Consider the following 15,969-nt stretch of genomic DNA (forward strand, 5'->3'; position numbering starts at 1 on the left):
CTGAACTCGGTCCAAAATCTACCTGCTGTCTCTGCTGTAGAATTGGTACTCCAAACTACATCTCACTAGCATCACATCCTGTGGTTGCCTTTTCAGTCATACTGCCATATTTTGGGACAGGATAAACGATCCCCTCTTCTCTAGTGGTATTTAATGGTTATATGTGGTAACCATGTCTATGCTATCTTTTTTTCTTTTTTTTTTTCAGAACTCTCCAGCTGTCTGATGGTGGGGAACCAGTAGAAAAGTAGTCAACTAGTTTAAAAATCTAATATTAAAGCCCTTTAGAAATTACCTTTAGATAGAACTGTGTTGCTTTTATCTCTTCGGCACATAATCCTCGGGAGGTCAGCAAATGCCTGTGAATGACATGGCAGAAAACTGCATTTTACTGCATTTTCAGCTAAATTTTAATCCACTTCCCGAACCCCCTCAAAACAGGTTGTGGCCATGATCAGCTCAAGGTGCTGCCGTGCGGTTTCCTTGTTGGTGCAGCAGAAGGTTGTGAGACACATGCTGCTCCCAGTAGATCCAACAAATCCCATTCGTATTGTTGCAGGCATTACTCAGTTCTTCTGCAGATGGGATCCTAAATGCCATTCCCAACTTCCTGTGTCCCATAATCTTGCAGAGGAGCTGTTTGACTTACCAGAGCCCTCTTGCCATTACCACTGTTTGCCATGAAGCGCTGGGAATTGTTCTGCTTCTCCAAAGTAGATAATCCTCACACAGGAAGGTATTTAGTCATGTACTCCACTTGTCTGCAAATGTGCAGCTTGTCTGCCCACAGTGCTTGCCTAGCTTTTCCTCATCCAGTCGTAGCTTGGGAAAACTGGAAGCACAGTCACAGAAGTGCTTCACGGACGCACAAAAGGCACTTTTGGGCAAAGGTAGTTTGATTACCAGCCAACTCTTCTAAGCTCTCAAACGAAGGCCGCACTGAAGTGAAACAAAGCATAGGCATCTGAAAAGAAAGAGCATCCTGTTGGGTAGGAAAAGTGCACAAGGCAAGGGTGCAGTGAAACACTCATGCAAAGACTCATCATCTATGTAACAAAAGATGCTTATCCTGCCCAAGTTGGTACAGTCATTCACATGGTGACACCCAGGACAGCCCTCTTGACCTCACTCTCGGGGGACTCAGAATAATTATGACAGTTTGAATTTTATACCATCCTACCACCATTATGCTACTCGAGCTGTCTCTGGTTGACTGAGTTCGTCTCTCAAACAACGCTGAGGAAGTCTTTATCGCTTCACATGTTTGCTATCGCCCTACTGCTTGTTTTGTCATTTCCTGAGGGGTTTTTCTGTTTGTGTCACAGGGTTTGATTTGGGGCAGAGTTTTTTGATGCCATCTTGTATTTGTATCATGAGGTTGTCTGAGGCTTACAGCAGCGTTTCTTTTTCCACACCTTTACATTTTATTAATATTATGTGCCTGCAAAATCTAACTCGATCTCACTTCCTGCCTCATTGACAATATTATTTTTTATTTTTCCTTTTATCAGTACATTTGATCTCAATTACTCCTCTTTCCATGGTTATTGTATTCAAAGTCTATATGCAGGACATCCTTTATTACCCCTCAGATTATTAGTGTTTTGGTTTTAATTTTGTCTACATTTTACCTCTATACATTAGGTTTTTGGGTATATTTTCATGTTTTTTTCTCTTAGTGGATTAAAAATTCTAGGTTTGGTCTATCTTAAATCTTGCAGTTACATGGGAAACTGCACCTTACTCTTACATACAGCTCCAGCTTTTGGAGGCTTGTTGAGGAATCTTCTTTTAAGACTTTAAATCCTTTAAGATTTGATAATCACATGAATCTTGAAGTGTTCAGCAAGATGATTATCTGTTGCAGTCTTTTGGTTGCATGCACTGAGCAGATACTCCTTCTGGGCGGAAGCAGTCTTAGAGAGTTTTTAGATCTTCACTTGGGTACTCACCAGCTTAGTGCTGATGCATCTGTTCAGCACACGGCCGCGTGTCTGTCTCAGAGAGCAGTGTGGCTGCCTTAATTTTGTTTCTCCTGCCTGGCTTCACTACATCCTATATCTGTTTTCCATTGCAAGCTAGGGAATGTCCAAATGATGAGCATGGTCTATCTGCATACAGGCAGCCCTGGCACAGTGCCATGATTATTGTCTTTCTTTAATTGAAAGATCCAGAACTCACCCTTAATGATGGGTGTGATTACAATTCCCTAGCAAAAAAGGCTCCCAGTTAGAAATTAAGCTGGTAAGGGCACACGTTCACTTTGACATTGTCAACAAAATAGTCAATTCAAAATACTACAAGTGGAGAATGAGGCAAAACGAGGGCGGTGGCACTCAAGCCTGCAGCTTGACAACAGCAGCCTGTGGTGCTGTCAGCGTAACAACAGCCAAGGTGATGGCTGCTTCGTGGGAGATTCGCGCTGAATCACATCTGTTTACAGGTGCCAGCAGACACAGTGTGGGCAAAGAGCACAGTGAGCCCACTGCTGGCTTGGATGTGTTCTCCTTGGAGATAACAGCAGCAGGAAAGGCTCCGATTAATAAGCTGGAAGCAAATGCAAATCTTATCAATCCTTACTTGGAATCCAGTCCACAAGCCAGCATGTTGCTAGAAATAGCGTTAGTATCAGTAAAGCAGTGCTTCAAGGCCCTAGGTATGTGACAGGGATGAATGGATGTTCATCATTCTTCACTAGATCCCATCATCATCTTCACTAGAGCGAAGACAGCCTCTATGAGCATGAGTAGAAAGGGGCAGATTTAGGAAAGAGAGTAAGACAATTTATGAGAAGTTGGGCCCAAACCACCCACCAGCACTCCACTGTCAGCAGACAGCTGGAAATGCGCTGGTAAGATGTGCACTTTGTACCTTCCTAATCGTTGTCCCAGACAGATGATGACAGCCCACTGCTTCTGGGTGGGAACTTGGCGGCCTCCAGGAGGAGGAGTGCAGGCAGCCAAACGACTCTCCCAACCCTCTAATAAGCTCATTAGCATATGTCTTTGCTAACGATACATATGGAACCAGACTAGTCCCATATGACAGATCTCTGGGTTATTTCACCATTAAAAAAAAAAAACAAACAAAAAAAAACACCACTAAAAACTGGGAAATCACATCCGAAAATGGACTGAAAGAACATGAGAAGTGGAAGGTCAAGCGTTCAACAGTTGGGTAGTGCCAGAACTGGGACAGTTTACATAACCTTGCTGTAGCCTCCCTGCGTGGATGCAATAGTTAGTCACAGGATCGTGGGGCTTTTTTTTCCAGAGAATCCTGACTCATTTGGTGATGTAATGGCCAAAAGGAGTAAAGAAAAAAATAGAAATATTTCTCTCCTCACATTCAGGAGGTGGCACTATGCAGAAATGCAGCCCACAATGGAAACAAAGTTATTAATTTTCTTCATGAGCTTCTGCAGTACAGCCTGCTCAGAATATCTTTAATTCTTTACAAATAGTAATTAATCTTCATGCTGCGCGAGTAAGAATATATTGTTATCCCCTTTTTATATGCTGGGGACAGAAGCACTAAAATCAAAGTTTTCCCTGGGTTAATCTGAGGTATCCTTATGGGGTAAGTTATTTCTTAGCACCTGCTTACCTTTTAGACCTGAAGACCACTATGTTAGTTCTCTTACACAGTGTGGCTTGGAGACAAACAGTGAACAACAAGAAACAGTTTAATTCTATTTTTTGGCATTTGGGAATAATTCTTTGGAAAGTATATGCTTCTGGGAATCACAGAGCCCTACGGAGGCCTATTTTTTTGGAAGATGGAGTGTATGTCTGCAATTTGTCAGTGCATCTGCTACAGGATTGGTCTCTACAAGCAAAAGAAGAAAGTGATATTTAAGAATAAACTCAGGATTTTTCTTCCAGGTTTATTCCACCACAGGAAGCCAGCCTTCCCAGCATTCCCCTGATGCTCAGCAGAGAGCTAATGTTGACAGAAGAAGGAGGACAATGATGCATCTTTAAGTGTATTACCTGTGCTTCATTTCTACAAAATCATGTAATGTAATATACACACTGCCTCCTGTATCTTCAAAAAGATACTGTCCCCAAAAAAGAATGAATATATTCCTTGGTTGGATTATATATGCCCCTGTTCCTGGTGTCCTTCTCCTGCAGGCTTCTCGCTGTCATTTAAAAAATATTTTTGCTGAAAGTCAATACATTATAGCAACTTTCACAGAGAGCTTAAAATGTTTATTTGAGTAAGTAAAGTAAGAGTAAGAAATCTTTTGGTGACGTTAGTAGGATGCAACTTTTAATAAGTCTTGAAGTTATGAAAAGATGGATTTAATATTTTATTTCTGGAATTCCTCACATAGCCCCATGTGTGGGTTTTTTTTCCCTGTGTCCATGTGTAGCCTTAGAGAGTGCAAACACATCCAGAGCTTATAAGCACAGACAGTCAACCTTTAGAAAATGCGTGATCCTACTTGAAGATATTATTCTTAGAGTTTAGCACCTGCTTTTCTGGTTTGAGAAAACCTCTGTGCAGTGTCTGAGGAAACACCTCTTCCAATTTGTGTTTTAGGGATATTCTGGGACAATGAGAAAACCAGGTTGATATGAACATAAACATTTGAGATTCGGCCCTCTACTGCAATAAGGAAGGCCTCTTCTGTTTCTTCTTTAAAGATGTAATTGTGATCCAGTTTCCTCCATCTACCTGCTCCCACAAATGGTCTATCTTTTACACAAAATGCAAAAAGCTCTTTTCCTATCCCTGCCAATATCCTTCCTTCAGCTTCCACGTACTAGTGTGATTAGCGCTGACGAGCAGGATGAGGAGCTCAGCTCAAATCCTTCCCTTCCGCTTCCAGGCTGTGGTTCCCACCTTGAAGAGAGTCTCCCCAGGGGAGCCAGAGCTGCCACCTCAGCATCCCCTGGCACTAATCACCTGTGAGTCAGCAGGACCCATTTAGCACTCCTCAGCCCAAGCACCTCCTGAAAACACAGTGGGATGTTTCAGGCAAATACTGTCAGCCTCTTAAAATACTGTAGGCAAGTTCAGATCCTTTTTTTTCCCCCACTACTCTGTAATTATTATTATTATAATATGATATACTTGACAGGCTATAGCCGGTAAAACACACACAGACAAAACCAAAAATCAATGGAAGCGTCGACGAGTTAGCAATGTAGAAAGGAAGGAAGCATAAGAGAGGATATAAAATGGGGAAGCCAACTAGTGACCTATTAGTCTGTGATTAGTGTATTGGTCTGAAGTGAAGAAATTGAACATGGCATTTGGTTATCCTTCTGAAAGGTAGTCTCAGTTAAAAAGTTTGTGATTTAAAAAGACACTGTGAAACTTACCACCTTGGGGATCTTTTAAAATACAAGTTTCTCGGGTTCTCATTTTTGCAAATTATGGCTCAGAAGAAACTAGCAAGTGATGCTGATGGGTTTTTCTGAGAGACAGCATAGTTTTACCAGCAGTGGTTTGAAACAACTAAGAAAACTGAACTGACGTCCTGCCCTGTTCTACAGAAGAGCTGCCTTTACATCCCCTTGTTATTACCAACTTCAGCATGTTTTGCTTCTCAAAATATTGCCTTCCAGTACAAACTGTGGCTATTATTTGTTCAGTATACATTTATGATATCTGTCACTGATTTCTTGCCCGCTGAGAAGTCTGACAGGCACTCGTGTCATTTTGTGACTGTTGCACTCCATTCCCAGGTGCTAAATTATCAATACAAATAAATCCTAATCAGACTCTGTAATTTTCATATTGCTCACCTGCAAAAATGGCATGGCTTTTCGCAACTTTATAGGAAGATAGGAGTAGGGAATAGGAAGGAAAGGGGAAAATCTTGACACCACATCATTTAACACATGTGACTGATGTGACTGCAGAATTAAGGTTTTGACAGTATTTTTTATGTTTTCCATGAAAAAGGCTGATGGGGAAGTGGCATTTCAGTGGACATTATTTCAAGATTTTTATGAATAAGTGTTTTAGGGTTGGAGAAATAAGGAGAAAGTAGTTTGGCATGAGGAGGAAGGCCACATAGCTGAAAGTGGGAGAAAACAGTGTTATGGACTTAAGGCTAAGATGCTTAGAGAAGTTGAGGGAGTAAAAGGAGAATGTAAAGAGCTCCTCCTGTATTAGGTAGGCAAATTTAATTATTTCTGCTCTTTAGCTGAAAGGATGCCTGTCAGATTTTCTGGGTGATTCCTGAAGGTAAATATCAACATGGTCAGACCATGGTGGTGAGGACCAAAGAACAAGACTGGTGGGAGGAGGAGCTGCTATGGGCATGCACGGGCTCGACTCACGCAGAGGCAACTCTCCAGCACGTCTCACCTCTCCCGCGGGGGCTGTAGGAACTCACAGCAGCTCTGCTGGTCTTTACGATCCTAAAGAAATTACAGCTCCCCTGTAGGGGAAACTCAAGTCTTCTTCCCATGCTTCCCATGCAACTACCAGCCCTTGGTTTCTGACTCCACTCCTCGCCCCTCTCCAGCAGTACCAGCTCAGAGCGTCAGACTTTCTGCAGTGTACTGCCAAGCCACTTTATCTGCCCAGGCTTAGAGCAGCTCTGTGGCTGATGTCTGAAATTGTTTTGGTCTGCTTTCATTGATTAGTTGGTTATTTTCTGGTTTGGCTCAAAAAGGAATGGCTCATTGTTGTTTGTTTGTTTGTTTTTTTGTTTGTTTTTTCTTTGTGCCATTCTGGTTTTAATTCACAGCAAGAGCGTTCAAAGTTTTGGACAAGGATTCTTTATTCTCACTTTCTTGATTATAAAATGAAGTGCATTTATTTCCTATAGCCCTTGCAGGAAGAACATCTGGTTCTTCAATTAATTTCCACGATGCCTAAGATCCCCAAGAATATAAACCTCCATTGATTTGTGGGGAAGTAAGAAAGATCATGCATAACCCTGTACAAAAGGCAAACTTAGGGCATGCAAAAACGCATCTTTTCCTAGAGCAAGGCACTGTTTTTTTGCTGAGGAGCCTGGGGTATTAAGGCACCATTTGCAGTCCTGATTGATAGTCTCCAAAAAGAAAGTTTGTAACACTGCTCTCCCTCCCGACTTGGGCTGGGCCAGCTGAGGCTGGTCTTTGGCCACCAGCTCTGTTCTGCCTGAGCCGGTACCTGCTGCTGGCCCTGCGGGTGCAGCCTCAGCTTCTCAAAGTCCATAGGACCAGGGTCCCACTTGGCGTTTCTGCAAAGGCAGAACCAGACCTCTCCACTGAGCTGCTGTTATCATCCAACAGGATAAAAAGCAAAAATTGTATTTCCAATTGATTTATACATTTCTAGTCTTGTGCTGTTTATATCTTCTATATGGTAAAATAATATGTTTTAAAAAAATCAATTTGCATGGAAAGACTAGAAGGGAAACTAAAACAGCCTGAAAATTTTGGTTTTTTATACATCTATAATCAGGTTTTAAATGAGAAGTGACAGGAGGGACACTATCTTTTGGAATTCCCATCCTCTCCAAATTCTTTATATGCATTAGTGGAACAAACTCTGTAGGGTCCTGAAATGCAATGACCAAGAGTCATCTACACAGAACCTACACAGTCACCTAGACAGAGAAGAGAAACTTTTTTTTGTTGTAAACAGAGCTGTAGACATCCTCATAGGAAACAAGGTTACATTTGAACCTGTAAAACCGTAATTTCGTGAGGAAATCAAATCATCAAGATGAAATTCAATACCAGCAGCCAAAAATGATATCTAGGGAGGAGAAGGGAGATAGAAATGTAAACCTTATTATTGAAAACTTTTGTTATAGTTCTCTTAGCTATTTCAACATGTTTTATTAAGTTTCTCTCCCTCTGCACCTGTATTTTATGTGTCTCTTTTTTTTTTGTTGAAGCTTAAACTGTGATTTCTTCAGTGCTAAGGACAGGGAGCTTTCCAAGGAGACGAGTGACAGTGAAGTGTGCTAATCTGTCAACACGGGAGCATCCGAGGTCATGGTCAGGGTGGTGCTGGAGACGGAGCCTGAAGGTGGAGTGTGTGACACTGTCAGTGGGTGCTGGAGGTGGCTGTGAACACCTTGAGAAACACGGGAAGAGTTACGAAGTTGCTTGAGGACATGAAGGGAACAAAGTGTACGGACACCTCTTTCTGATCACCTGCCTGTGGAGGGAGGTGCACGGCATCAGGAGGGCAGCAAAGCCAGCGCGTCTTTGGGGGCTGAGCAAGACCGAGGCCCCAGCAAAGGTGCCCAGCTGCACTGCGGGGTGTCCTGGCTTGTGGTAGACACAGGGACAGTAGGTACAACCCCTGGAAGATGGCCACGGCCGGGCTGACACTCCTCCCAACACGACCAGATGAAATTCCCTATGATTAAACACGACAAACGGAATAAAAACTTAGTTCTGGAAAACCTCTGCGTACTTCATTACCACCGTTGCCGTATAACCCACTATTGCCAAATTCAAGAATTGGGGATAAAAAAAAAAATGATAACAAACAAGACGTCGTCTTTCACAAAGAGGCGTAATCTGCTTAAGGTTGTTCTCCCATTCATCGGGGATGTCGAGACGCTCCGCTCACGCCTCCCCCGGGCGCCCCGGCGGGGCCCGGAGCAACGCGAACCGCTCCACCGTCGGCGGCGGCTGCCAGCCGCGACCCCCGCCGCGGGCGGGCTGGCGGGCTGGCTGGCCGCCCCTCCTCTTCCTCCTTCTTCCTCCACTTCGCCCCCGGCACAGCCCCGCCGGGCTCCCGTGGGCCGCCCGAAGGCGACTGCCGTTACCCGGGGGCGGCGGCCGAGCACTACCCTCAGAGCAGCCGCGGCGAGCGGGCGCTGAGGGGGCCGCCTCGCCCGCCCCGCCTCCCGCCCCGCCGGCCAATCGGAGCGGCGACGGCCGCCGGCCGCGCCTCACCATAGGCCGGCGGCGCTGCCAGTCTGAGGCCGCCCCCGCGTGGGGCGCGGCGGGCGGGGGGAGGTGGCTTGCCGGCTCCGTGCGGGCGGGCGAGCGAGCGGGGCCGGGCGGCGGCGGCGCTGCGGTTGCGCCATCTGTCAGGAGCCCCGGTGGGAGGGGAGCGCCCGAGCCGCGCTCGCCCGGGCTGAGCGGAGCGAGGGAGGCAGCGCGGAAAGACCGTGTGAGCTCATCCCTGCCCGGCACGAAGCCGTCGCCGCCTCCGCGCCCGGCCGGGGCTTGGCGCAGCGCGTCTGCCCGCCGAGAGCAGAGGCAGCGGCGCCCCTCGCTGCGGGCGGGCGGACGGGGACAGCCGGCGGAGGAGCAGAGCGAGGAGGAGGAGGATGTGAGTGCGGCGGCGCCGCCCCGGCCCCCGCGCTGCGCCGAGCCCAGCCGAGCCGCCTCAGGTAATGGAGGGGACGGAACCCGCCGCGCCGCCGCCCCGGGGGGAGCCGGGGAGCGGGGAGGGGGGGGGCAATGGATGGATGCTGCGGCGCGTTTGTTTCCTTTGTGCGCCCGGGCGGTGATGAGGTGCGGGGGCTGCGGGGGAGGGGAGGCGGCCGCTCCGCTGCGGGTGTCCCCCACGCACCCCCACGCATCCCGCCCTCCCCGCCGGCCGCGGCCTGCGGCGCCGGTGAGCGGCTGTGCGGGGCCGGGGCGGGCGGGCGCTGCGCCCCGGCGTGCCCGGGGGTCGCCCGTGTCCGTGTCGTCCCCCCGCTCCGTGGGAGCAGCCGGCCGGGGAGAGGGGAGGGGGCACAGCACAGGGCTGTGTTTGTTGCCGCCGAACTGCGAAAAAGGGGAGGGGAGGAGGGCGGGGGGTATAAATAAAAAGACCTTCTCTCCCTCTGAAATAAATGGTATAGGATTTGCGCGTCTGTGACAAAGGCCTCTTTCAGGGAAGAAAGAAGGGACGCACAAAATGCCCAAGGGTGGTAGGATGTGAAAAGAGGCTTGTTTCTTGTCTTCCCCCTAGAGCCTCTCTGTTCCTCCCCAGATGAGGCCGCTGATCTGGTGCCAGATCCTTTCCAGCCACATTTTAGATTAGCGAGAGATACCAAACGCCACACCATGGGTGCCAGCATTTTGCTGCGTCTGCAGAGCTACAGTGTACGTGTCGCCCGACCTCCTTAATAATGCTCAGTTTGGTCCCTGCTTCCTCGGGAACTCCCCTTATTTCTGCTCTGTGTAGATTTTGCCTGTGCGTGAGCACTAGGACAGGGCCAGGGAGGGAAGGGGGGCACTTTGTGAAAACAAGACCATGGTATCTTGGTCCGCTCGGTGGTGACGGGGAGGGCAGGGCTGAGACGGTGCTGGAGGAGAAGGTTTAGGCTGAGTGGAAAGCAACCCTCTGCAGTTGTTCATCAATCATTCTGGTACGCTCTGATTCTTAAAATGCTAAATAACAAGTGGGAATGGACTGGGCTTTTGAAATGCATGCACGGGACTGGGAACGCCTTTGAGTTTGTCATTTTCCTCCTTGTGTACAACCTCCTTAACTCCCACATCCTTCCTTCCACCGTCCCTGCAGCTGTAACACTTTCCAGTATCTCCTCCCCACACACCCTTTTTTTTAATATTTTTTTTTTTCTTGATATCTTTTTAACTAGCGTTCTGTGGCCAAAGCTTAGAACAATTGCAGGTGAAGATCTGTTTGTTTATGTGCTGGTAGAGGAAGTGCTTTCGTTAGGGTTGACTCTTCTGATCTCCCATGAGGAGGAACAGTAAGCTAAAGGGACACTGTCAACTTGAAATCCAGAGAATGTGCATGATGAATGGAGAGCTGTGTCCAATATTACACCCACCGTTGAGCTCCCTGCTGGAGATCTGTGTTTTTTATAAGCCTGTCTTCTGACTGTGTGGGTTTGTCATGCAGTGAAGGAGTAAAAACACACTTCAAACAAAGTTCCGTTAAGTGAACAAAGGAGGCCAGAAGAAAAATACCAGAGTGGGAAGGGAAGGCAACATCTCCAACTTCTCAGTTACATCCATTGCAGCCACTGCTTGACCTGGTGGGAAACTGGAGGGGAGAAAAGTTAATTTTTACAACAGAACATTTGCTTAGTACCAGTACAGAGGAAAGATTATTACCTTCCCCCAGTGATACAGTTTTCTAGCACCTTGATGTATATGCTCAGAAAACTGGTAACACTTGGTGAATGTCAGCAGATGGGTGCCTTTTCACAATTTTTAAGAACAATTTTGATAAGGGAATCTCTCGGAAAAAACAATGAGTTCCTTTTTGAGCCTTTTTTTTACCTCACAAAGCTATGATTTTGATGAAAAAGAGAATGGAAGATTGCCTAATTAATGCCTTAAACATTTGTATTTCATTGGCAGTAGGCTGCAGATTTCTCTTAGTTTGTTAAAATGTTCAGGTGCTTCTTAAAGGGTGCCTGTAAGCCTGCTTCTGCTCCGGCTCTGACAAATTACTGCCTCATCTGCATGGCTCATCTTTGGCAAAAATAAGAATTTCCAATATGAGGTTGTCTAATGGTAGGCCACTGACTGTGGTGTTTTGTGGTTTATGCTTCAGGCATGTTGTTTCAGAAATTCTGTGTTGCCTGCTGGTGGAAGATGTAGTGGTGTGAAATACCAGTTAAGTGTAAAACCCTGAACAGGCTTCTCTAGAAATTGTTTTGATGTTGAATAAATCCATGTCTTCAGTGAAGGATAAACAACTTTGGCATATGGGCATGGCAGTTGATGTAAGGCAGACATGACGAAAGCGGTACAGAGAAATTGCTTATTAATCATTTTCATTTTAAGTATCTTTAAAAGTTGTGTCCCATTGAAACATTTATATTTCATTTGAGTAAGTAAGCATTGCTGAGGAACTAGATATTTATGAGGTACTGTACTAGATTTCACAATAACTTTATACGAAATGCCTGAATAGTGTCATCTGAAATGCATGGGTGGAGTCTGACAGAGAGGACCCCTGTGGTCACTGGCCCTATGTCTTAGCTGAATTAAACCAAATATACTAATCAGGACATGGTATGGTCTGCACTGGGTTTACTGTGTAATAAAATTGTGGCTAGATGAGTGAAAACTGTTCAGTGCCTTTGTGATGATTTAACACTGTAATATGATACATCTACAATACCATATATTTAGTTGTGTTAAAGAAGGCGGAGAGCTGTTGGCCACCTTATGCCTGATTACTTTTATTTAACCAACATCTTCGCTTTGCTGTTGTGCTGCATTATAGTGCTTTTACTTCAGGGAGAGAAAGAGTTTCACTGACATGTTTTCCCTTCCTCCTTCACTCTGGGGTGCACGTTAATATTTGATTCAAACTTGTTTTGTAAAGTTCTGCTTAATTCCTTTTGGGCACTACTTTGAATGTATAATAATGGTGTTTGTTTGTGTCGTGGACAGTGCTTTGTAATTTACTTTATGGGCAGGTCTGTTGCTGGCAGGGTGTATTGTCAAAGTGACCTTCCCTCAAGAGGGAGAAAACCAATAACTCCTGTCCCTTTCCCACCCCTGCAGCTCCCACAGAAGTGTCTTCACAAGTGATTTTGACCCATTACTCCAAAAACAGGACTTGAACTGACAAATCTAATTCACCCGAGCAATCTCATTGAAAAGTAGCAATAAAGGACTCCTTTGGTGACAAAAGGCCTACAGATCTGTATCGTGCAAGTCAGCGATTTACTTAGGGGGCAGCCCACAAAAGGGTTAGTGTCTTCAGTGTGGGGCATCCTGAGGCCTCACTACCAGGGCGGTTGTGACCCCTGTGGATCTCACACCCCTGAGCAGGGGATGTAGCTGCTTGCTGTGCTGTGTTGAATACATTACGCACCTTGGAGCTGCACTCCCAGGTGCCGATGTGCCGGGGGAAATGCTGCCTGGGCCACCGAATACCAAGTGCCTCAGAAAGAGGTGGAACTCCAGTGCTGTGTCTGCCTACTTGCTGGGTGTCTCACTTGGCACCGCAATGGCTTGCTCTTATAGTTTAAAAACCCCAAGCTGCACTTGATAAGGTAGCAATAATTTAAAAACAACAACAAACACAACAAAAAACCCCCTTATATCTTACATTTCAATAGGTGACAAAGATGCAGGTGTAGAAGAATTGGGATTTTTAGCATTTGCATCCTCTCACAGATTTTGCCCGTAGTGCCTGACTTCCTTCTAAACTGAGAAATGAGAGGTCCGGATGAAAGGTGAAAGGTTTAAGTTCTTCCAGTACATCCAAGAAGCCTACAACACTCCTTAAGGAGCACATGGGCCTCGTTAGCACTGAGCTGTAGGGCAGTCTCCCTTCTTAATGTGCTCAAGCACTGGTTTGGTTTCAGGCAGGTAAGCTCAATTTGAGTAGTCCAGTTGGACCTGTCTGCAGGAGGTGTCCTTGAGCCCTGAAACTAGAAACAGGCTTGACCTTATGGGAATTTGCAACCAAGGAGAAGTGCCCCGTTGTTCTCCTTACCACTGGCCGCAGGAAAACAATGGCATTTTGTAAAGGATTTTCAGAACTCTCCTTCATTTGGAATGGGAACAAAACTGAACAATATCAGCACTTTTGCCAGGGGAAGTGAAAAATATAATTACTTCGAGTCAATCAAAACGTGTCGCCTCATCTTGCTTCTGACTGTTTTGAATGGTAACTTGCTATGAAAGCAAGGATTTCAACTTAAAATATTGGTACCTGTTTGGAACAAAGTAGAACCTTTGACATCTTGACTTTTTACTGAAGTATAAAGTCAGCAACAGTTTTACAGAGGTTTTAGATATGGATAGAACTGAATTTTCCTGCAGAAAATGACTGTCATATTTTTCCTGACCAGCTCTACTCCTTGTATACCATGAGTTTGAATGAACACTTTTCATCTGGAAAAGCGACCAAAAATCTAGCCTTGCAATATCAACTGATAAGAATTAGATGGCCTGAGTGAAATCATTTTTTCAACAGGGGAGAGGATAGCAAATGGATTTTAAACTTGATGTCCTTCCCAAAATGCAGCTCCTTTTTTGTATTAAAAGCATCCCAGCTTGAGTGAATCTACTGTTGTTGTTTGTGACAAGGTGGTATGGGGAGAGTTTTCGCCACGCTTTCCAGCTCAGCTTCTTCTGATTCAAGGAAGTCTTGCACCTCTGAAAGTTGCTTGTTCCACACTATAATTTTCTAGACTATCTGTAAGTAATAAGTCCTACTTGATTAAGCCAGTAACCTAAATTCTTAGAGCAAGATAGTTGATGTTCTTACGCTGAGACATGGTTTAATGTGATGAACTATACAAGGCAGCTGCGATGTGAGAATGTTTTGATGGGAACAGAGAAGGTCACCCTTCTACGCTTATTTATTTTATTTTATTTTGGTGGCCTTTTTAGGAGGCGGCAATGACTGGATGCCTTTTCTAGCCTAGGGAAATTCTTCGTCCCATCCTGCTTCAGGTACGCTGTGGCTACAACCAGAAAAGAGGGATGTTGAAAAGCGGCTGTTGAGTGATGTGCTTAGTGCTTTGAAGTACAAAGCAGCCCAGCCAGAGCTCCTCAAAAGAGATACTTTTAACGGTATCAGATCCTGTGCTGTGAGAGCAGTTACTGAGCTGTCCCCAAAACGCACGGCCCTGTGGTTGGTGGCACTATCGCCAGCCAACCCTGAATGAAGGCGCCACCTCACATAGCACAATTTGCTTCACAGCTCTTGGGGTGGCCTGAGGAGGAGCTTCCTTGCATCCTCGATGCTGCCTTGCAACAGATCTGGGAGCTCTAAAAGAAAGATAAACATCTAAAGCCTTGGCTGTGTAAGGGCTTTAACAATTTATTTTAACCTGAAATCGAGACCTTACATTTCAGGCAAAATCTGCTGTCAGTACTCAGGCTTCCAGAAATGCTTTAAAAATGTTGTTTTATTCACCAAAGCTATGTCACTAAGAGTGATGAATTTGGAAAGTGTTTTGAAGCTGAAAGTGACAGTAATGGCACCAGCACAACATATGAAGAAGCAGAGAAGCACCTGGGGTGGAGGTACATTGAACAGCCCAAGTGAAGAGCTGGCTGAAGCAGGCAGAGGAAGCTGCTCTGGTGTGTGTGAGTGAGAACGTTTGCTTTAATAGAAAAAAAGTGTTTGGCACCACTTAAACTTGCAAATGACTCTTGTTTCAGCGATTTTTGGAGGAGGAAGGAGGAAACCTCAAATGATTGGCTTGACTTAGATGAAATATCTTCTCTGTTTGAAATTGTCCTTTTCCTCTTGGCTCCGGTTCTACCATGTTAACAGATTTGACCAAAATAGTTCTCAAGCATTTTTGCTGTACTCCAAGATAAAAATATTATTGTCAGATAATTTTTATCTTGTCAGACTTCAGTTTGCTATATGAAACTATACAGAGAAGTTAAATGGGATGTGAAAATGAAGATTAATATTAAATACCCATCAGCTTTTTTTTTTTTAAGAAAAACTTTTCTGTTCCATGAGAGTTCTCTAATGACCATATGTGGTGGTTCCTAGCATGCTTTTTCTTTACAATTTCTATTATTTTACTTGTGTGGGTTTTTTTTTAAACAAATAAACTTTAACATTCATTTGAAGGCTTTTTATTGTATTAATAAAGACCTTCCAACCTCCCTTGTTTTAGAACAACCTGTGTGTGAAAGAGCACTTTGCTTAACGTTGATCTTTGACTTGCAGCTGTACCAGTTACAAAAGAAGCAGCTCTGAAGGTTTTCCTGGCATGACATTGGAATATCACGTAGTTCCTGATATCAGTGAACAGATAACTGTTGATTTTTATTTTTTTTTTACAAATATGTTGTTTTTTTCCCTTTTGTGCCTAACCTTTAAACTGCAGAATTGCCATGGGGATTATAGTTGACATTAATGCTCTTGCTCACAATAATTGGGCAATCTTGTTGCTGGTTAGTTCAGAAGTTTTCCAAGCTGGAAGCTGTGATGGTGTGCTGCGTCGCAGCATCGTGGTGGGAGACGAAAGAGCTGGGCATCTAGCTGGAGCTGAGATTAACAGCAGCATTGGTGAATGACCTCGTGTCGGCTCCGGGCCATCAGTGAGGCGCATAGTAAGAGTATTAGTGAATTTGTTCTCTCCGTTTTTAG

General features: G+C 45.2%; 1 protein-coding gene across 6 annotated transcripts in view; it reads left to right on the forward strand.

The window, feature by feature from the left end:
* The first annotated feature begins 8,948 nt into the window (after window positions 1-8,948).
* The window catches only part of FYN (FYN proto-oncogene, Src family tyrosine kinase), a 139,757-nt gene continuing 132,736 nt past the window's right edge, over window positions 8,949-15,969 (forward strand). For 5 of the 6 annotated variants that reach the window (XM_074580925.1, XM_074580929.1, XM_074580924.1 and 2 more), the window contains exon 1: window positions 8,949-9,313. The gene's annotated coding sequence lies outside the window, so the exon portion shown is untranslated. The remainder of the gene's footprint in view (window positions 9,314-15,969) is intronic. The other variant, XM_074580926.1, reaches the window with a different exon arrangement.

Source organism: Larus michahellis, chromosome 3 (genome assembly GCF_964199755.1).
Source record: "Larus michahellis chromosome 3, bLarMic1.1, whole genome shotgun sequence".
Lineage (NCBI taxonomy): Eukaryota > Metazoa > Chordata > Aves > Charadriiformes > Laridae > Larus > Larus michahellis.